The 20,362-nt window shown below is 45.3% G+C and overlaps 1 protein-coding gene and 1 non-coding gene across 2 annotated transcripts in view; both read right to left on the bottom strand.

Annotated features, from left to right (window-relative positions):
- Positions 1-20,362, bottom strand: part of LOC137318331 (histone H2AX-like) — a 101,093-nt gene that overhangs the window by 55,284 nt on the left and 25,447 nt on the right. The window lies entirely within an intron of this gene.
- trnag-ucc (transfer RNA glycine (anticodon UCC)) lies at positions 13,562-13,633 on the bottom strand. Its single transcript has one exon. It is a non-coding gene; the product is annotated as a tRNA-Gly (tRNA).

Below are 20,362 nucleotides of genomic sequence, written 5' to 3' on the forward strand. Positions count from 1 at the left end.
CGTTTTGTTAATTGAACAATGCCGCCATCTAACGCTGTACTTTGTAATTACAGGAGAAGGAATTTCAATCATTGTGAGGTGTGTCTGGAAGAGGCATTCGATTCTGTTTATTCCATGAATTGTATATGAAGTGAACAGTGTAGGCGAACAGCTGGAGACCTGGAAAATCTGTAGAAACATTAAACTGTTCACAGAGGCTTCACTATTCAACAAACTGACACTAAGAATAGGATCTTTGGAACACGGGGCTGGTGAAGAGAAAACAGGCGCAGGATGTTAGGATTTACTCGGATGTGAAAAGGGGCATTGAAAAAGAGTGCAGAGAGAGTGTGGAGAGATAGAGAGGAACGATAGAGAACGCAACTGAGAAGAAAAACGCGAGAGAGGAGCAGAAGGAACGAGAGAAAGAGAAAGACAGAGAGAGAGAGAGAGAATGGGGGAGAGAGAGATAGAGAGACACATAAGCAGAATGAGAGAGAAGGAGAGAAAGAGAGATGGAGGGAGAAAGCGGGATGAATTGCTGAAACTTGGAATACAATTATGAAGAGTAAATGTGACCTGAAGGCGTTATTAGGATGTTGTCAGATTGTGAGAGTTTTATTGTACTCTCTCCGGGTGTGTTTATCACTATCAGATCCTCAGTCTGTTTATGTGAATGTTCCTTTTACTTGTTTACCGGCTGAATACAGAAACATAATTGAGATGTATTTAAAGAAAAGGGATCAGTGATTCATTGAATTAATTGGATTGTTAGGATATTACATTCTAGAAGCTATGTGTCAGCTTAATTCAATAAAGAACGAGGCTAATTTAATTAATGCATTTTAATTACAGGGCTCGACAGGGTAGATGCAAGGAGGATGTTTCCCCTGGTTGGGGAGTCTAGAGGCAGGATCACAGTCTCAGAATAAGGGGTAGGTCATTTGAAATCGAGATAAGGAGAAGTTTCTTCATTCAAAGAGTGGTGAATCTTTGGAATTCTCTGCCCCAGAGGGCTGTGGAGGTTCAGTCATTGAGTACATTCAAAGCAGAGATCGATTGATTTCTGGATATTAAAGGCATCACGGGATATGGGGATGATGCAGGAAAAAGGCATTGGGATGCAGATGGACGGGAAAGTGAGCGAGGGTCGTTATGGTAGGGGGACTGTAACTAACAAGCTGCTCCCTGACACCAATCACCACAGAAATTACGGGTTGAATTCATTAATTGTGTTGTATTACTCGGACCAATCGATTAGATTTCTTCGAACACTCTGCTGCAGTCTCTCCATGTGAATCCCAGCCTCTCCTCCCAATGCATTGAATCCTCCGTCTCCTCATCCGTTGCTTCTGTTTATACACTTTCCAAAACCATCTGCTCCTGGCTCCACTCCAGCTCCTGCATGTCCTTTTCCTTGTCTCACTCCCAATCTCACTCACTCGCTCGGCCTCCAGCTGCCTCTTCCAATCCGATCCGAAGCCTCAAACACACCACCGCGGATCTCCATCTTTCCCGTTTTGGGCCGGCCCCAGTCGGCTCTCTTAACCCAGAGCAACAAACCATCAGCACCTCCCGCTGTCCCCCACCCCCCAGCTCGCTCACGTTCCCGTCCACCTTGAGCCCAAAATCCGGATTTAACCAGTTGGATTCCCGGTCCGTAAAACCCCTTCTCCCTTCCCTACTGGCACTGCCCCCTCTCTCGGGCCTTTCAGTGGATCCGGTGCTCAATTTATTCACTTTCTGTGTCAATTTGCCAAGTCATTCTTGATAATTGTCTTTAAATACGTTTTTCTGCCCGAAAGCGCGGCCCAGGTCAGTGAATCAGATTCCAGCGTTTGATGCAGCGACAAAGCTGGAAATGTCCCCCCAGATCCTGTCAAAAAGCTGCTTTGTCTCCAGGCTGGTCAGTAATTTCTCTGCTTCCTTTCCCTTTATTACAGTTAACTTGGTGGCGATTGTGATCCTGTCCCGAGGAAAGTGCGGACTCTCCAAATGTATCACTCGCTACCTGGTGGGAATGGCGGCGGCCGATCTCCTGGTCGTTATCACTGATGTCATAATGTGGCGCATTGTTGTTATTTATTTTCCAGTTTCATTCTTGAACATTACCCCCGTGTGTCGTCTCATTGAAATACTGAGATTAGCAGTCACAGATGCCTCTGTCTGGTTCACAGTCGCTTTCACCTGTGATCGATTTGTGGCCATTTGTTGTCAGAAGCTGAAAATAAAATATCGCACCGAGAAAACGGCGGCTGTTGTTATCGGGGTGGTGAGTGCGCAGAGCTGTTTACTGAACATTCCCTGGTACTTTGTAATTGATCCGGAATATATAATGGACAATGTACCCCGGGGTTGTGTCTTCAAACCTACATTTTTCACGTCACCCGCATGGGCAGCGTTTGACTTGTTTAATCTTGTGTTAATGCCGTGTCTCCCATGCATTCTGATTTTGCTGTTCAATGTTCTCACTGCCAGACACATTTTAGCGGCCAATAGAGTCCGCAGGGGACTCCGGGGCCGCAGCAATGGAGGGAATCATAAGGATCCAGAGATGGAGAACCGAAGGAAATCCATCATTTTACTCTTCAGTATATCAGGCAGTTTTATATTGTTATGGAGCACATTCGTTTTTTATGTTATCTCTCTGCATACAGCAAACGCCCAGTACTATACGGCCAGTGACATTGTGACAGCCGGACAAATGCTTCAAATTCTCAGTTCTTGCACCAACACGTGTATTTATGCTGTGACCCAGACTAAATTTAGGGAAGAGCTGAAGAACGGGCTGAAATACCCACTGAATCTAATTGTTACATTAGTTAAATCATAGAAACGTCTGAGAATTTTCATCGAAAATCAAAATCAAATAAAAAGTCAATGAGAGTAGATATTCAGGTTTGGCGGTGGCAAAAGACGTGGGGTAGCGGATCGGGCGTCCGTTCTTCACCGCACCTGATTTTACTATCCATTGAGATCAATGTGTTCGCTAACTTAACTGATACCAATCCAATATGTTAAAAATATTTGGAAATGCCAGACAGGAATTATATTTTACACGACAAATGCGGTGTTTGTGAAATGATACAAGTTGATTTTAACGTGAAAAGGTTTGCTGTTAATAATCTGGAAATAACATGATTTCAATATTAAATGTTTCAGCCTGAAACGTGTAAAATCAAAAATGCTCCTTTTCGGTTGCTGATTATTTCCCATCACACACACTGCCCGGTGGGATGGACTGAGGGTGAGCTGTCAGGGTCAGACAGCGTCCTGTTCATTGGGACATTTGTTTTGACCAGAACAGAATAATAATGGACCAACACCCAGACCGTTACTAGCTGGTAAAATATTAATGTAATTTCAAACTCCAGTGGGGAGTTCCGAAGATCGTTTCCTCTCTGAGCTGCTGTGCAGCAATGTTTACTCACTGCAGGGAGTTTAATGGGACATGAGGCTGGGCCTGGTTACACAGATCAATAAGGAAACCTCCTGATACATTTCTGAGATGATCAGGGGCCGGGAGATTTCTCACGGCCTCAGCAGGCGAAGGGAAAGCTCTCCGGCTCATCCTTACTCCAAAAAATATAAGTTAACAATAAACTTCTCAGTGTTCTGGATCACTCAATGCCCATCGATAGGGCGGCTCCTCCTCCCATTCGTCACCAAATTTAAATACTGTCCCGTTTACGTCATAATACTCTGATTTACATATTACACGTGGTCTGACCCGGAAACAGGTGGGTGTTGCTCCGGCCGTTCTTCTCAGGACCCGACCCACGGTGGTGGAGGCAGGAACTCCAACGTTAAAGGGGCGGTAAGTGACCTGACAACATTTACTCGCCTCTACCACCCCATTTCCGCCAGGCGGGGATAGTTAAAATCGGCCACACTTTTCCTGACCTCCGCCCTAATATCAATCTTCGAAGCCCACAAGTTGGTCCATTGTCTCAAACTGCACCGGTTCACAACACGTGGAGGGAAATTTTCACCATCGCTGGGGGCTGAACTGGTGGAGCGGATCACCCCCCCCCCCCCGTCCCCCCGCTGAAAGAACCGGCCCGATTTTAATTTCTGCTCCGTCAGTTTGCCGTCCAAGCAGTGAAGGTGAAATTACCCCCTACGTCTCTGACCCCAAGCTTCTACAGGTTTGTGAAAGACATCAGACAGTGTTTGCCAAACACGAACATGAATGTGGGCGAATGGATCCATGTATTCGGGCAAAAGGTGATCACCCCCCTCCATCTAGACAGGATCCCTATACAATGGAGTAGAAGAGGGGTGCACCCCCGACAGCAGTGGGACACACTGAAGCGAGGTGCGGCCTAGGCAAAGGCTCTATGGGGAAAGGCCACTGAGTAAGGCTATTTCACCTTGTATTGTACATCATGTCTTAGAAAATATATACTGTGTGTTGCATTGTAAAAATGGAATCGTAGTGTGCACGATCTGTATTGATTATTTTGAATTGTAACTGTGATAGTTACATTGAACTGTGTGCATCCATACATTTTATGAAATAAACTATATTTTGATATACAAAAAAAAGTTCCAGTCTCACCGTCTCTGTTGTCAGTGGACAGTGAAGAGAGTAAAGATGTGGGGAGTAATAGAACGTGTATCTATAGGGACTGTAGGGGAGCAAAGGGGTTTGGTGTGCAGGTACACCAAACAATAAAGGTCTGTTATTATTGGATGGTGAAGAGTGGAAAGCGAGCGCACCATGTACCAAAAATAACATTGAAGATCCCAATTTCTAGGCTGTCATATCGCAATGAATAGAAAGATATGCTGATAGGGTTAAATGAAGAAGGGTGACAGGAGGCTCAAGTGGAGCATAATCCCCGGCATGGACCTTCTGCACATTCTATGTAATTCTGTTGCTGGCACCAGGTGAGAAATAGGAGAATTTTCCTAATGGTGAGAAATTGGGGACTGTCGAGGAGCAAAGAGGCTTAGGTGTCCAGGTGCAGCAATCAAAAAAACTAGTGCACATGCACCAAAAATTATTTTAAATTTCGAGGCTGTCGTATCCCAAGGTACCACTTTCAGCTCTCTGGAATTTGCTGATACAATCAGGCCCCACTGCCTCACTCGCTGGTCCATTCCATACATCCAGCGCCATCTGCATTAAAAAAGTTACATTCAAGCATTCTGCTCATCCAATACCCCAGGTAGAGAAGACTAATAGTGCCGGGAGGACCCAGACCATCAGCCTTATGTGAGTTTAGAAATTTCTGTTTTAAATTCAGCTTATTGTATTTGCAGTTTTTTTTCCTTTTTTGCTGCATTTCAAATTTTATTTCATTCTTGCACGTTTTGCATTTTGAACAAATTCTCCAAACCCTGTCCGCAGTGAGTGCTGAATCCGGTCACTTTGATTGACAGCTCTCTCCTCCCCCCGTCTCCAGGGCTGACAACTTCCACCACGTGACACTCTGAAGCGTCACACACGTTTTCGCGCTGAAGTCACGAGGCGTATGTGCCGCTCGGGCCAGAGGGATGCCGCGCATGCGCCGCGCGGTTCCTGTGCCGCGTTCCCTCAGCAACAGGCCGGCGCCGGGAAGATGACGGCGGGCGGGCGGTGCTGTGGGCGGGGGCGAGGCCGACAGAGGGAGGGCCCGCACCCGGGAGTGGCCTGAGTGGGGAGGGTGGGGAGACGGGGGAAGTTACTCGGGGCCTCCTGCGGGCCCCGTGAATCTCCACTCTGTCAGCGGCCGGTGTCGAGCTGGGCTCGGGGGGGAGTCACTCTCCCGCCTCCCCGTCAAACGGGCCGTGGGTCGGAGCCCAAAAGTGAGCGAGAATCAAACAGCACAGAGAGAGGCCGCTCGGCCCATCGCGCCTGTGCCGGCTCTGTGAAAGAGGCCGCTCGGCCCATCGCGCCTGTGCCGGCTCTGTGAAAGAGGCCGCTCGGCCCATCGCGCCTCTCCTGGCTCTTTGAAAGAGGCCGCTCGGCCCATCGCGCCTGTGCCGGCCCTGTGAAAGAGCGATCCCATTAGTCCCACTCCCCCCTGCTCTTTCCCCACAGTCCCGCAAATTTCCGCCCTTCAAGGATTGACCCGATTCCCTTTTGAAAGTTATTATTGAACCTGCTCCCACCGCCCTTTCAGGCAGTGAATTCCAGATCAGAACAACTCGCTGCCTAAACACATTCTCCTCATCTCCCTCTGGCTCTTTTCCCAATTCCCTTCAATCTGTGTCCTCTGGTTACCGACCCTCCCGCCTGTGGCAACAGTTTCTCCCCATCGACTCCATCAAAACCCCTCCTCATTTTCAACCCCTCTATTAAATCTCCCCTTAACCGTCTCTGCTCCAAGGAGAACAATCCCAGCTTCTCCAGTCTCTCCCGGTAACTGAAGTCCCTCATCCCCGGTACCATTCTGGTAAATCTCCCCTGAACCTTCTCTGCTCCAAAGAGAGTAATCGCAGCTTCTCTATTCTCTCCACATAATTATTATTATTTATTAAGTGGGTTGTGCTGGGTATCTGGAAGCTGTAATTCGGTGAGTAGAAAGCAGTGGGAGGATAAGTCTGCAGATTGATTTTGGGAGATGGTGAAGACGGCGATCGTGGATTCAGACAAGGGAGGGAGGTGGTCTTTGAGACCGTCCGTGCTCTGTTGTAAGATCTCACTGTGTGTGTCTTGTTCCAAAAGTTCCCATTTGTACCTGTGACCTGACTGGCGAAGTCTGCGAACTTGACTGCTGCTGTGAACCTGACTGTTCCTCCGCGGACATCAGTTTCTTCCCCACTTGTCTGCCGGGCAGTGAACCGTAAGTTTCTGTTTGTGTGTTACTACATTGGCTCCCGATCCGACAAAGGCTCGATTTTAAGACACTCATCCTCGTATTCAAATCCCTCCATGGTCCTCGCCCCCTCCCTATCTCTGTAACCTCCTCCAACCGAATTAATCTCCACCGACAACCCCATGTCACTCCACCCGATCATGGATTCTACCCCACCCATTTATCTCCGCGCACAGCCCATATACACTCGACGCACAGTCAGTGCTGGAACACTCAGTCTTGTTATACACACAGTCAGTGCTGGGACACTCTGTCCTGTTATACACATTGTCAGTGCTGGGACACTCAGTTCTGTTATACACATTGTCAGTGCTGGGACACTCATGTCTGTTATACACACAGTCAGTGCTGGGACACTCAGTCCTGTTATACACACAGTCAGTGCTGGGACAATCAGTCCTGTTATACAGTCAGGGCTGGGCCATTCAGTCCTGTTATACACACACTCAGCGCTGAAACACTCAGTCCTGTTATACACAGTCATATAAATAAATAACTTGAAAAAAAGAATGAAATCTCCAGGACCTGATGGTTCCCACCTCACGGTATTAAAGGAAACGGGTGGGGAAATTGCAGATGCATTAGTCATAATTTCCCATAGCTCTCTAGACTGAGGAATTGTGCTTTTGGATATGAAATTTGAAAATGTCACTCCGTTATTTAAGAAAGGAGGGAGGGAGAAACCAAGAAAATATAGACCTGTCAGTTTAAAGTCAGTTGTTGGGAAATTACTGAAATCTATCATCAGAAACAAAATGAGCTGTTCAAAGAGAGTGAAGATGGATTGTGAAGGGCAGCTCATGTCTGAGTAATCTAGTTGAACGTTCTGAGCTCACTAACAAGGTGGACAGGGGATTGAATATGGATGTTGTCTATATGGACTTCCAGAAAGCATTTGATAATGTTCAGCACAAGAGATGAATGAATAAAAGTGCACAAAATTGAAAGTTGCTTTGTGACTTGGGTTGGAATTGGTTGGGTGGTCGGAGAAGAGAGTAGGGATAAAGGGAATGTTCTTTGATTGGCGAATTTTAAAAATCGTATCCCCAGGGATCTGTACTCAGCTTTTCACCATATTTATCAATAACTTGGATGAAGGAATAGAGAGTTGTAGATCCAAGTTTCCAGGTGACACTAAGTTAGGAGGCACAGGAAGTGCTGTAGATGGGAGCAGGAAGTTACAAAGAGACAGTTTAAGTGAATGGACAAACTGTGGCAGATGGAGTTCAATGTGGGGAAGAGTGAGATCATTCACTTTGGATGCAAAAAGGAAACATTGGAGTATTTTCTTAAAGTGAGAGACTGGGAACGGTGCAGAAGCAAAGGGATTTGGGTGTCCATGTACACAAATCACTAAAAGCTCGGGCACAGATAAAAAATCACAGACTAATGGAATGTTGGCCTTTATCTCGAGGACTGGAATACAAAGGGGAGGAAGTGATGCTTCGGAACAAGAGGGCATAAGCTTAAATTTAGAGCTAGGGCGTCTAGCATTGAAATCAGGAATCTCTTTTTCACTCAAGGGTAGTGGAAATCTGCTCAGGCTGATTGAAGTGGACCCTGTGATATAATAGAATTTTCTGTCCTGTCAGACTTGGACATCTTGTAGATCCATCTTTTAAAAAGGTGGAGGAACTCAGTTCAAAGATGGATTCCACTCACTTCATCATAAGTCCTCAATCACCTTGTCTTATCATCGAGCTATCAAGGACTAGAAAAACTGTGTTTAAAAGAAAGCTGATTTATTTGACATTTGTACAGAATTCTAATACTGCAGTCCAGTGAAATGGATTATTAACATCAGAAACAGCCCCCAACTGCCAGAATGAACACGGTTTACTCCTGAATGCGATTAACAGCAGTGATAACAGCAGAATCCAACCAATGCAGTCACATGTGAACTCGCTGGTGTATTAGTAGGCTGGTTGACAGAGTGAATCCCTTCCCACACACGGAGCAGGTGAACGGCCTCTCCCCAGTGTGAATACGTTGATGTCTCAGTACATCCCTTGTTCTTTTAAAGCTCTTCTCACAGTCAGAACATTGAAAGGGTCTTTTATCAGTGTGAACATGTTGATGTTCACTGAGGTAGGATGAACGAGTGAATCCCTTCCCACACACGGAGCAGGTGAACAGCCTCTCCCCATTGTGAATATGTTGGTGTGTTTGCAGGTTGGATGACTGACTGAATCTCTTCCCACACTCAGTGCAGGTGAACGGCCTCTCCCCAGTGTGAGTACGTTGGTGTGTCAGTAGATCCTTTTTTCTTTTAAAGCTCTTCTCACAGTCAGAACATTTAAAAGGTCTTTTATCAGTGTGAACAAGTTGATGTGTCAGAAGGCTGGATGAATGAGTGAATCCCTTCCCACACACGGAGCAGGTGAACGGCCTCTCCCCAGTGTGAATTCGCTGGTGTCTCAACCGGTGGGATGATCGAGTGAATCCCTTCCCACACACGGAGCAGGTGAACGGCCTCTCCCCAGTGTGAACTCGCTGGTGTATCAGGAGGCTGGATGACTGAGTGAATCCCTTCCCACACACGGAGCAGGTGAACGGCCTCTCCCCAGTGTGAGTGCGTTGGTGTTTCAGCAGATCACTTTTTCTTTTAAAGCTCTTCTCACAGTCAGAACATTTGAAAAGTCTCTTATCAGTGTGAACAAGCTGATGTTCAATAAGGCTGGATGACTGAGTGAATCCCTTCCCACACACGGAGCAGGTGAACGGCCTCTCCCCAGTGTGAACTCGCTGGTGTGTCAGCAGGTTGGATGCCTGAGTGAATCCCTTCCCACACTCATTGCAGGTGAACGGCCTCTCCCCAGTGTGAGTGCGTTGGAGTTTCAGCAGCTCATTTCTGCTTTTTAAACTCTTGTCACAGTCAAAATATTTAAGAGGTCTCTTATCAGTGTGAACAAGTTGATGTTCAATGAGGCTGGACGAGAGAGTGAATCTCATCCCACACATGGAGCAGGTGAATGGCCTCTCCCCAGTGTGAACTCGCTGGTGCGCCTGCAGGTGGGATGACTGAGTGAATCCCTTCCCACACACGGAGCAGGTGAACGGCCTCTCCCCAGTGTGTCTGCGTCGATGAGTTTCCAGCTGGGACGGGTAATTGAATCCCTTCCCACAGTCCCCACATTTCCACGGTTTCTCCATCCTACGGGTGTCCTTGTGTCTCTCCAGGTTGGACGATCAGTTGAAGCCTCGTTCACACACAGAACATGTGTCCGGTTTCTCCCCGCTGTGAATGGTGCGATGTTTTTACAGGTTGTGGAACTGGTTAAAGCTCTTTCCACAATCAGTGCACTGGAGTTTACAAAAGTCCTCACTGTGAATACAGAATAGAAATTCAGAACAGGCAATTCTAGTTTCTATGGAACATTCTTCCTGCTCATTCCCCCAGACTGTAAATCCCCGTCTCACACACTCACCCTCCTCCCTCTGCTGGAACCCAAACCCATCACACCATCTCCAACATTTGGGTTGGGTTGGAGGCCTTGAATCTGAGTTGGGAAATATAATTGGAGAAACATGATTCAATTTAGAAACTAAACTATTCAAAATCAAAGAACATGGATTATTGTAATTAATATAGTCCTTTCACGCCTAGTGGGAAAGAAGTGATGTCTGGGCTGCGGATGAGTGTTTGCGCCCGGTTACACAGCGTGTCCCTCTCTCTCCGCTTCAAATTCGCTTCCTTTGGCTCACGGCCTCATTCACGCATCCAGCTGACTGCAGCCCTTTAAAGCTCGACTGGAGTCATCCTTTGTTTATTGACTTGACCCATTGCCACCCACCTTGCCTTGCAGCTTCATCCCTTTTTTTGCTTCATCACTCCTGCCCTCCACCCTATCACAGACCTTCCCTTTTGTTCTTTCCCTCCCCGCCCCCTCTTTCCCTGCCTCTCTCCTTGCTTAAAAACTGTTAATTCTTTCACTTCTTCAAGTTCTGACAAAACCTTAACACTAATCTGAAACGTTAACTGTTTCATTCTCCGCGGATGCTGCCTGACTTGCTGAGGATTTCCAGCATTTTCTCTTTATATTTCACATTTCCAGCATCCGTAGTATTTTGCTTTTGATTGGTGAACCTCGCCCTTTCACACCCCATCACAGAAATATCGGCAAGAGGGTTTTACAATGGCGATAATCTTACCCAAAATGCCCCGCGTGGTAGAATACGGTCTATCTCAATTCGAAGGGGAGCAGCGCGCAGCCGCGGGAAGGGCCCATGGCCAGAGCATGCGCGGTGCTGGTCGGAGACAGTGAGCGGGGCCAAGCGGAGTCTCAGCAACACCGAGTGCGGCTCAGAACCCGAATCAGAGCCGGGAGGCCCGGCGGACGGGCGGCCCGGGTGCCCTTCGCACCATTAAACCCCTCACCCAGCGCCTCCCTCGTCCCACCCGCCGCTTCCCGGTTTCTTCTCCTGTTTCCACCGAGTCCGACTCGCGACAAACTGCAGGACCGAAGCGCTCCCAGAATGCAGGGCGGGCCTGTGGAGCATGCGCAGTCTGATTACGAAATCAGCGCCTTGGAGAGATAGACGGGTTTCTGGGGCGCGGGGGATTGTGGGGCCTCCGGCCACCATTAGTCACCGGGGGTCGGTCAGTGTTTTTTTGCCGACGTCGCGCACAGAAGCGTTTCTAGAAATACGGACTGAGGAATTGAGGGTCGGTTTGCTAAACAGACACTGAACTGTGTTTCACAAACATTTTTCCAGTTTCACAAACATTTTTCCTCGTGACCCAGTGGAAGGGAAACACTTCCCCCAGGGATCCAAAACAATAATATCTTCCGGCTGGAGTTTTCATCAAATCCCAATAAAGGTCAGTCCATGCTCTTCACTTCATTTCAAGTAATAACTAAAATTAAACATCGACGTTACTTGAAAAACATTTGAAATATTGTGCAAATAGAATAAAAAAAAGTTCAGGTTGAGTTTCACTTACTTAAGGTGACGGATGGGTCGGCCTGTTGTTCATGATCTCGTTCCAATCTGGATCACAAGATGAAAGCGCTCCACGCATATCAGGCACGGTTGATTCGGTTTCTTTCTCTTGTTTTTAACCTTCTCAAAGTCGAAAATCCCAGTTCGCAGATGTAGGTTTTTGTGAACGACAGGAACAACGGAACACTAATCTTACTTACAGTGGATCATCTGTGAAAGCACTGATCCAAAAATAAGACAAACTGAATGACTTGAGGCGTGTTTTCAGTGCGCTGTCACAGGAGAGTCGCACCAGCCCGTTTTCTTGATCAGGCATCAAATTTAGCTTCATTCTAGATTCAGGATTTTCGAAAGCAAAAGGATCTTTCACCCAACGCTTTTGCATCGAATTTTCAAATCCCTCTGCAGGGAAGTAGTGACTAAAATGTTCAGACAGAGCAGCGAAATGTAACTGTATGACACAGTTCATTTCATTCCCTTTATCTTCGTCGATACGGTTCTCTCCACCCCAGAGGGTTGTGGATGTTCAGTCGTTTAGTGTATTCAAGATTGAGTTTGATAGATTTTTGGACAAGACAATCAAGGGATATGGGGATCGGGCAGTTAAGAGCAGATGATCTATTGAATGGCGGAGCAGGCTCGAGGGGCCGTAAGGCCTACTCCTGCTCATATTCCTTATGTTCTTATCCTGCCAGAGGTGCGGTGCCCAGAACTGAACACAATACTCTAAATAAGCTCTAACCAGAGCTCTGAATAACTGTGACATAACTGCCACTCATTTTTATTTCCTGTCCCTTGAAATAAACATCAAAATACCATTACCATTTTAACTTATTTTTGCACCTTTTAGTGAATTCTGTACTTGATCTCATTAACCCCTCTGCTCATCCACAGATCCTAGTTTCTTGCCCTTTAGAAAATACTCTGATCTATCTTTTTATGGTCCAAAGTGGATGATCTCACACTTCCCCACGTTGAACTCCATCTGCCACAGTTTTGCCCACTCACTGAATCTATCAATGTCCCTTTGCAACTTTCTGCTCCCATCTATAATGTTTACGGTGCTACCTAACTTAGTGTCATCAGCACACTTGGATATAAGGCTCTCTACATAAGAATATAAGAAATAGGAGCAGGAGTAGGCGATACGATACGCGAGCCTGCTCCGCCATTCAATCAGATCATGGCTGATCTTCGACCTCAACTCCACTTTCTCGCCCCATCCCCATATACCTTGATGCCATCAGCGTCCAAAAATCTATCGATCTCAGCTTTGAATATATTCAACGACTGAGCATCCACAGCCCTCTGGGGTGAAGAATTCCAAAGATTCAAAACCCTTTGAGTGAAGAATTTTTTCCTCATGTCGATGCTAAATGGCCGACCCCTGATCTTGATACTCTGACCTCAAGTTCTTGACTCTCCAGCCAGGGGAATCAGCCTCTCCGCATCTACCCTGTCGAGCCGTCTAAAAAATTGGCACGTTTCAATGCGATCATCTCTCATTCTTCTAAACTCCAGCGAATATAGGCCAATTTTACACAATATCTCCTCATAGCACAATTGCAACAAGTCCTTATTACTCTTATATTGCAACACCGTTGCAATAAAAGCTCACATATCATTTGACTTCCTCACTCTCGTTAGATCCTTGGTCGCTCACTATTTCCAGTATATTTGTCATCTATTCCTTCTATAGGAAAAATAAATTAACGTTGAAAACATTTTGTTGCAATTATCCCAGTTTATGTTTTGGAAACAATATCCAGCTGAACTGCAACAAATTCGATGGCAAACTTAATGATGGAAATAATTTAATAAGAATACTGAAATGCGATGGCCGGGAATCGAACCCGGGTCAACGGCTTGGAAGGCAGCTATGCTCACCACTATACCACCATCGCTGACAATCAGGGATGATCAAATTGCTCTCAAACATCAGACCCTGAACAGACACTGCAGGCTGTTGGATTTTGTTCTTCATTGAAACTGGTTTCTGACGGATCCTTTCTCGCTCTGTTGCAGTTCCCGTTTCCGCCCAGTCGATGTCGCCAACCCCCAATCAATGGAAATTACACAACAGCCAGTAATTCTTCACCTGATATCGGACTGAAGAGACAGTCGATACCTGCAATACATGACCGGCTGGAAATACATTTTGCCGCAGCTCACATCAGCCATTGATTAAAGTTAGATAATTACATTAAATCATTATGGAGACCTGACTACCAGCTGGGCACGAATGGCAGCTTCATATTCAAGTCTATATGATCGTTGGAAAGGACAGAGAAATAGGGAAAGGAGGAGGAGCAGCAATATTACTAAAGGACAATATTACAGCAGTTCAAAGATAGAATATCAGTGAGGGTGAGCGGGCAGTGTAAACACTCTGAGGGAGACCCAAGGAGAGCAAGGTTCATGTAGTCGATGCAATATATTTGGATTTTCCGAAGGCCTTCGATAAGGTAATGCATTGTCCACTCATGGCTAAGTTCAGAGCACGTGGGTTCAGGGACAGGTGATAGAATGGTTTGCAAGCTGGCATCAAAACAGAAAACAGAGAATAGAGGTTAAGGGTAGTTACTCAGATTGTCAAAAAGGTGGGAAGTGGAGTTCCACAGGGATTGGTGTTGGGACCACCGTTCACAATTTACATGAACAATTCGGGACTCGAGAATCGGAAGTACAATTTCAAAATTTGTGGACAACAAATTGGGCGATGTAGTTAATACAAAGGAAGAATGCATCAAAATGCAAGAGGATATTAATAAAGTTGCAGAATGAAGAATAAGGAGGTCACACACTGCTTGGATAATAAGAGTCTAAACGGGATAGAGGAGCAAATGGATCTCGTGGTACAGATATAAAAATTACTCAAAGTAGCGACGCAAGTTAATAAGGTCACAAAAAGGCAAATCAAACACTGGGATTCATTCCAGAGAGATCGAATCGAAAATCAAAGAAGTTATGTTAAAATTGTATGGGACTTTGGTTAGACCACACTTGGAGTACTGTGCACAGTTCTGGTCTCAATATTATATAAAGGACTTAGAAGGTCCAAAAAAGATTCTCATGATACGAGAAATGAGAGGATATTCTTATTGGGAAATGCTGAACAGACTGGGGGTCTTTTCACTCGAAAAGAGAAGGCTGAGGGGTGACCTGATAGAGGTCTTATGATAGGGTTTCATAGTGTAGACATAGAGAAAATGTTTCCACTTGTGGGGAGTCCAAAACTAAAGGTAATAAATATAAAATAGTCGCTAATAAATCCAATGGGGAATTCAGGAGAAACTGCTTTACCCAAAGAGTGGTTAGAATGTGGAAAATGCTACCACAAGGAGCAGCTCAGGCAAACAGCACAGGTGCATTTAAGGGGAAGCTCGATAAACACATGAGGAAGGAAGGAATCGAAGGGTATCCTGATAGAGTTAGATGAAGTAGGGAGGGAGGAGTCTCGTGTGGAGCATAAACGGTAGCACAGACCAGTTGGGCCGAATGGCCTGTTTCTGTGCCGTAGTTTCGATGTAACTCGATGTCAAGGCTCTTTTCAGAGCCACCCACTGTATCTGTGAAAGGGCTGGTTACTGTCTGAAGGGAGACGCTGATATCATGCTACCAGCGTGGCTTTGAGCTGCTTTATTCTCGTTGTCGCCGAGATGAGGTATTAACAGGACTGGAGTCAGGGCACCGACCAAAGTCCGGTAATTTAAATGGTGACTTATGGACCCCAGTCTGCACATCACCAGATTTCTTGTATTTATTTGAAATACTTGCCATGCTGGGCTCGTAAAGCATCACCAGAACTGCTCGACTAACCTTTCTACATCTGTGGGATTCAGCGCTTCGCTCCCTTTCTGTTCTATTTTGTTAGATTATTCACATAACGCATTAAACACACTGGGGAATCATTGAAATGTAACTCTGTACAGAAACAAATAACAGTGAATTGCCTGGTGCTCAGGAGATCAGAAACATTACTCGCCTTTCGTCTTGTTGACTAATGAACCGAGTTTAGATTCCAGCTATCCGCTTTGGTTCCATATGGGGGATTGAACGGAGAGGGAGGGAGCGGAGGAGACAGTGAAAAACAGAGCAGAGAGCGGCCTCTGATCTTCCAGCTCCACCTCCAGTTTTCCCCATCCGCCAATTTCAAACCGTTTATCGATAATAGAACCGAAACACAGCGCTCCGCACAAACCCTTACAGACTCGGGCTTCATATTCAAATATTTCCAGAAATCCGGAGCTTTTAAATAAGCCCCGTTGCAATTAACAGTCAGTAATATTCCTGCCTAAATACAGTCCCTTCGTTAACAAGTCAACCCGCCTCCTTCCATTTCAGTCCCAGACCCGATTCTATCTCCCCACACATCCCCTCCCAGACGGGTTCAGCAGTTCACAAACACCTTATTCCAGCTGATGTTGAGAATCTCATCGGTTGGGGTTTGAGTTATGACGCGGAGTTTCTCCACCAGTGTTAGTTTCTCACAGAGACACTTGCCCTCAATCTGTGAAAAGATTATGACCTTGAACTGGGACTGGAGCCGAACACATCCCCAGTTACAGTGAGGCCCGGCCCGGACATCCCATTCTCTCTGTTTTATATCAGACAATATCACACCTTCATGTCCAGCATTAGAGAAAGACAAACATACACTGTCAGTCTTACACTTCCTATCAGTGTGTTCATATACAGCACCAGAAAGAGAGATGAAGCGAGACAGATACGGTGAGAGATAGCGCGGAGAGACACAGTGCCAGAGTATCAGTTGCAGACTGAGCTGCAAAGCTAATTGTTATCCAGAAAGATCCCATTGGAGAGACAAAAGATGCAATCTCATCTCTCACTGACATTGGACCAGAGGCAGACACACTATTAATCCCACCCTCAGTTCAGAGAGTGAAAAAACAATGGGCCACATTTAACTCTCTCTTGCCTGTTGTACTATATTCTGTTTTGCAGCACAGTGACGTTCGGTATTACTCTCAGTCATCGAGAGTATCACTCTGATTAAATTAATCTGGGACTGCTGCTATCGGATATTAATCCTACACGGTCCCGACAAACACACCGACTCACTCTTTCCTCCATGTTTCTCCAGAATTGGTTCGAGAAATCCTTCCTCCAGTTTCTTCCTCACGCGTCAGTATATCAGTGAAGAGTCCAAGAATGAACAGAGCCCATTGGCTCATTTCAGAGCCGCCCACTTTATCACTGAAAGACTCTTTACCATCAAAAGATACCGAGAGAAACAGCAGGGATGGAAACATCTAGTTTAATAGTTAGAGATTGTAAAGTCAGTCTGGATTGCAGCGTTAGGCACTGGTGGAATCCCATCTGTTTTCCATTCTGGTGCCTGTTCCTGCACTGCCTGTGGACCCCATTCCCTCTGACCTTTCCCCCAGACCCACTTCCTTTGCTCAGACTCTGAAAAATTCCAATTGGGGAAAGTTTCCATCGATTTTTGTATTGGGAATTAAACCAGATATCTGCGCATGCGTGACTCAGCCCCGCCCCCAGCGCTGGTTGTTGGTGAGCAGAAGAGCGCATGCGCGCTGCCCTCCCCCAGCTCGGCCTGTGGGCGCCATTCCCTCAGTGAGCGGAAGAAGATGGTTTAAAACAGCCGGGAATGGAGAGATCACGGCCCCCGGGGGAAGGGAGCAAAGAGCAGCCTCGTTACAGCAGCTCATCGCTTCGGGACCGTGTCCGCAGATGGGCTCAGAGATCGGCATTGAGTCCGGGGGAAGGTCAGGGGGAGTCCGGGGGCTGTTTGTAAGAGGCGGAGTGGATCAGGAACTGGTCCCGGAACATGGAGTGAGCGGGGGAAGGGAGAGGTCATTCTCGGGCTGTGTGTGTCCAGGGTGTGTCCAGGGTAAGGGGGACAGAATGGGAAGAACCTGCTATTTAAAATTATTGCTGCTTTCTCTCCCCAAACCAGCAGTGAATGTTCCTGGTTTAGTTCCAGTCTCACCCTGTTTATTGTTATTGGACAGTGAAGAGTGGAAACAGAGCCGGACAGTAAGGATGTGGGGAGTTATACAAAGAGCGTCTATTGCAGGCATCAGGTGAGAAGTGTGAAGGACACATTTCAAACAGCGGTTGTTTGCTTTCAGTTGAACGGTTTGTCCCATTGTAAACAATTTTACAACACCAAGTTATAGTCCAGCAATTTTATTTTAAATTCACAAGCTTTCGGAGGCTGCCTCCTTCCTCAGGTGAACGGTTTGTCCCATGGGAGAGGAGATGAGAAAACTGACCTGTACAAAGGTCCCTGCACCATCGGGTAGTCCCATTCATTGATCAGTGGAGGGGTTGGGTTGTGTCTGGATGTCACGAAATTGTTTTAAAATCACCCAACACACCTGGTGTGCAGAAGCTGAGTGCTGCAGTACTGCAGTGGAGTTGGACAATGACACCGTTTGTATCACTGGTTTTCATTTGTGGATATTCAAAATAATTATTGACAGAGATATTTAACTGATCACTTCTGTATTTTCTACCTCACCCGTTCTTGAGTTACAAGATATATGTTTCTTTCTACAGGCAAACCCTTGAAGGAGCCAGAATGAAAGTGAAGTTTCCTCCATCCGAGGCAAAGGAACAGTGCAGCCAGCTCCTTCTCACACACAGTAAGTACATTATCACTCACAGAGCACAGAGACACAGACAGATCATCAGTTCCACAGTCTCAGACAGCAGAAGTAGTCAGTCCCACACTGATCCCACGTTCCAGAGACACATTTTCAATCCAACATTCAAACAGTGCAGGTGAGGCAGACACTGTTCCATTTCCCCCTCACTCAGTCCCGCTGACAGGTGGATACAAAAATCCCAGTCCAAAGTCATGCTTTCAGATTGTCAATTTCAAAAAAGGACAACTTTCGCCATGAATTAAATCCCAGATACCTCAAGATTCCAATTGTATGCTAGCCCAAAACTCTCTCTCACACACACGTGAGTTTAATACATGAAGTATCCATTCGAATTGTGTGCCATTCGAATACAAATTGCAAGTCCAAAACTCATGTACATTATCAGATTGAGCAATGCTGTGACAGTGTAACCTGAGAAACACATATACTATGAGTTTATTATAAACAGGTATCTATAGATTTAAAGATACAGTATCAATTCTATTCGCACAGACCGAGATACACATTACACAAGAGTCCAAAAATCTTATAAAATAAAACTTAAAGAGGCAGTATCAATTCCTTTAGTGCAGTCAGATCTACACATTATATACCAATTCAAAAATGTCACTATATCAGGTTGAAAGATATATTATCATTCACAATATTGCTCAGAGAGATACAGATTTAATTCTAATCCAAAATCACACAAATTATCTGAGTAAAACCTCCAGCATAAAATCCGAAAGTGTATCCATATTTACCAATTAAATAATGAGAACAACTACTTAAACATTAAGATATTAAAGGTACAGCATTGAATACCATAATGTAATCTGAGAGAATAATTATGGACAGATACAGAATGAATCCCACACTCACATACCGTTCCAGAGACTGACAGATGCAGAAAGAATCCCATGCTCACATACAGTACTAGAAGTTGCCAGACACAGAATGAATCCCTCACTCAAGTATGGTACCAGAGATGACAGAAACAGAATGTATCCCACACTCACAGAGTATCAGGGACTGACAGTCACAGAATGAATCTCACAATCACACTACTGCAGACTGAGTTACATTTTACATACCAGTTCAAAGATATCATGGTGTCAGATTGAAAGATACAGTATAAATTCCATTAGTGCAGACTGAGCTACATATTAATGTGCAGCTCAATCTGAACCAATGGTATTGGTACTGTTTATTTCAGTATAATACTCTATGAGTATTAGTAAATACTCATAGAGTATTATACTGAAATAAACAGTACCAATACCATTGGTTCAGATTGAGCTACACATTACATACTAGTCCAAAAACCTCAAATGATCAGACTGGAAGATACAGTATCAATTCTATTAGCACTGCCTGACCTGTACATTACATACCGGACTGAAAATACCATACAGTATTAGACTGAAAGATACAGTATCAATTCCATCAGTGCAGACTGAGCCACACATTATATAGCAGTCCAAGAATCTCATACCCTATCAGACTCAAAGATACAATATCAATTCCATAGCACGTACTGAGCTCCATGTTACTCACCAGTCCAAAAATCACATAGAATATCAGATTGAAAGATTCAGTATCACTTCCATTATTGAAGACTGAGCTGCACATCACATTCCTGTCCAAAAATCTAATACAGCGTCAGACTGATAGATACAGTATTAATTCCTTTAGTGCAGGCTGAGCTACATATTACATACCAGTCCAAAAATCTCATACAATATTAGATTGAGATACAGAATTAATCCCATTATTGCAGACTGAGCTAAACATAACATACCAATCCAATAATTTCACTGTGAACAGATTGAAAGGTACATAATCTCTGAACTCTATTGTGAATGATAAAAATGTAATACCACTCCAAAACTCACACATGTTTGATTAAAGAAAATCGAGAAGTGTGTCCATATTTACAAATTAAACACTAGACAAAGAACTGTATATAATTTAAAGTATTAAAGATACAGTTTCAAA

This window comes from Heptranchias perlo, unplaced genomic scaffold (genome assembly GCF_035084215.1).
Source record: "Heptranchias perlo isolate sHepPer1 unplaced genomic scaffold, sHepPer1.hap1 HAP1_SCAFFOLD_70, whole genome shotgun sequence".
Classification (NCBI taxonomy): Eukaryota; Metazoa; Chordata; class Chondrichthyes; order Hexanchiformes; family Hexanchidae; genus Heptranchias; species Heptranchias perlo.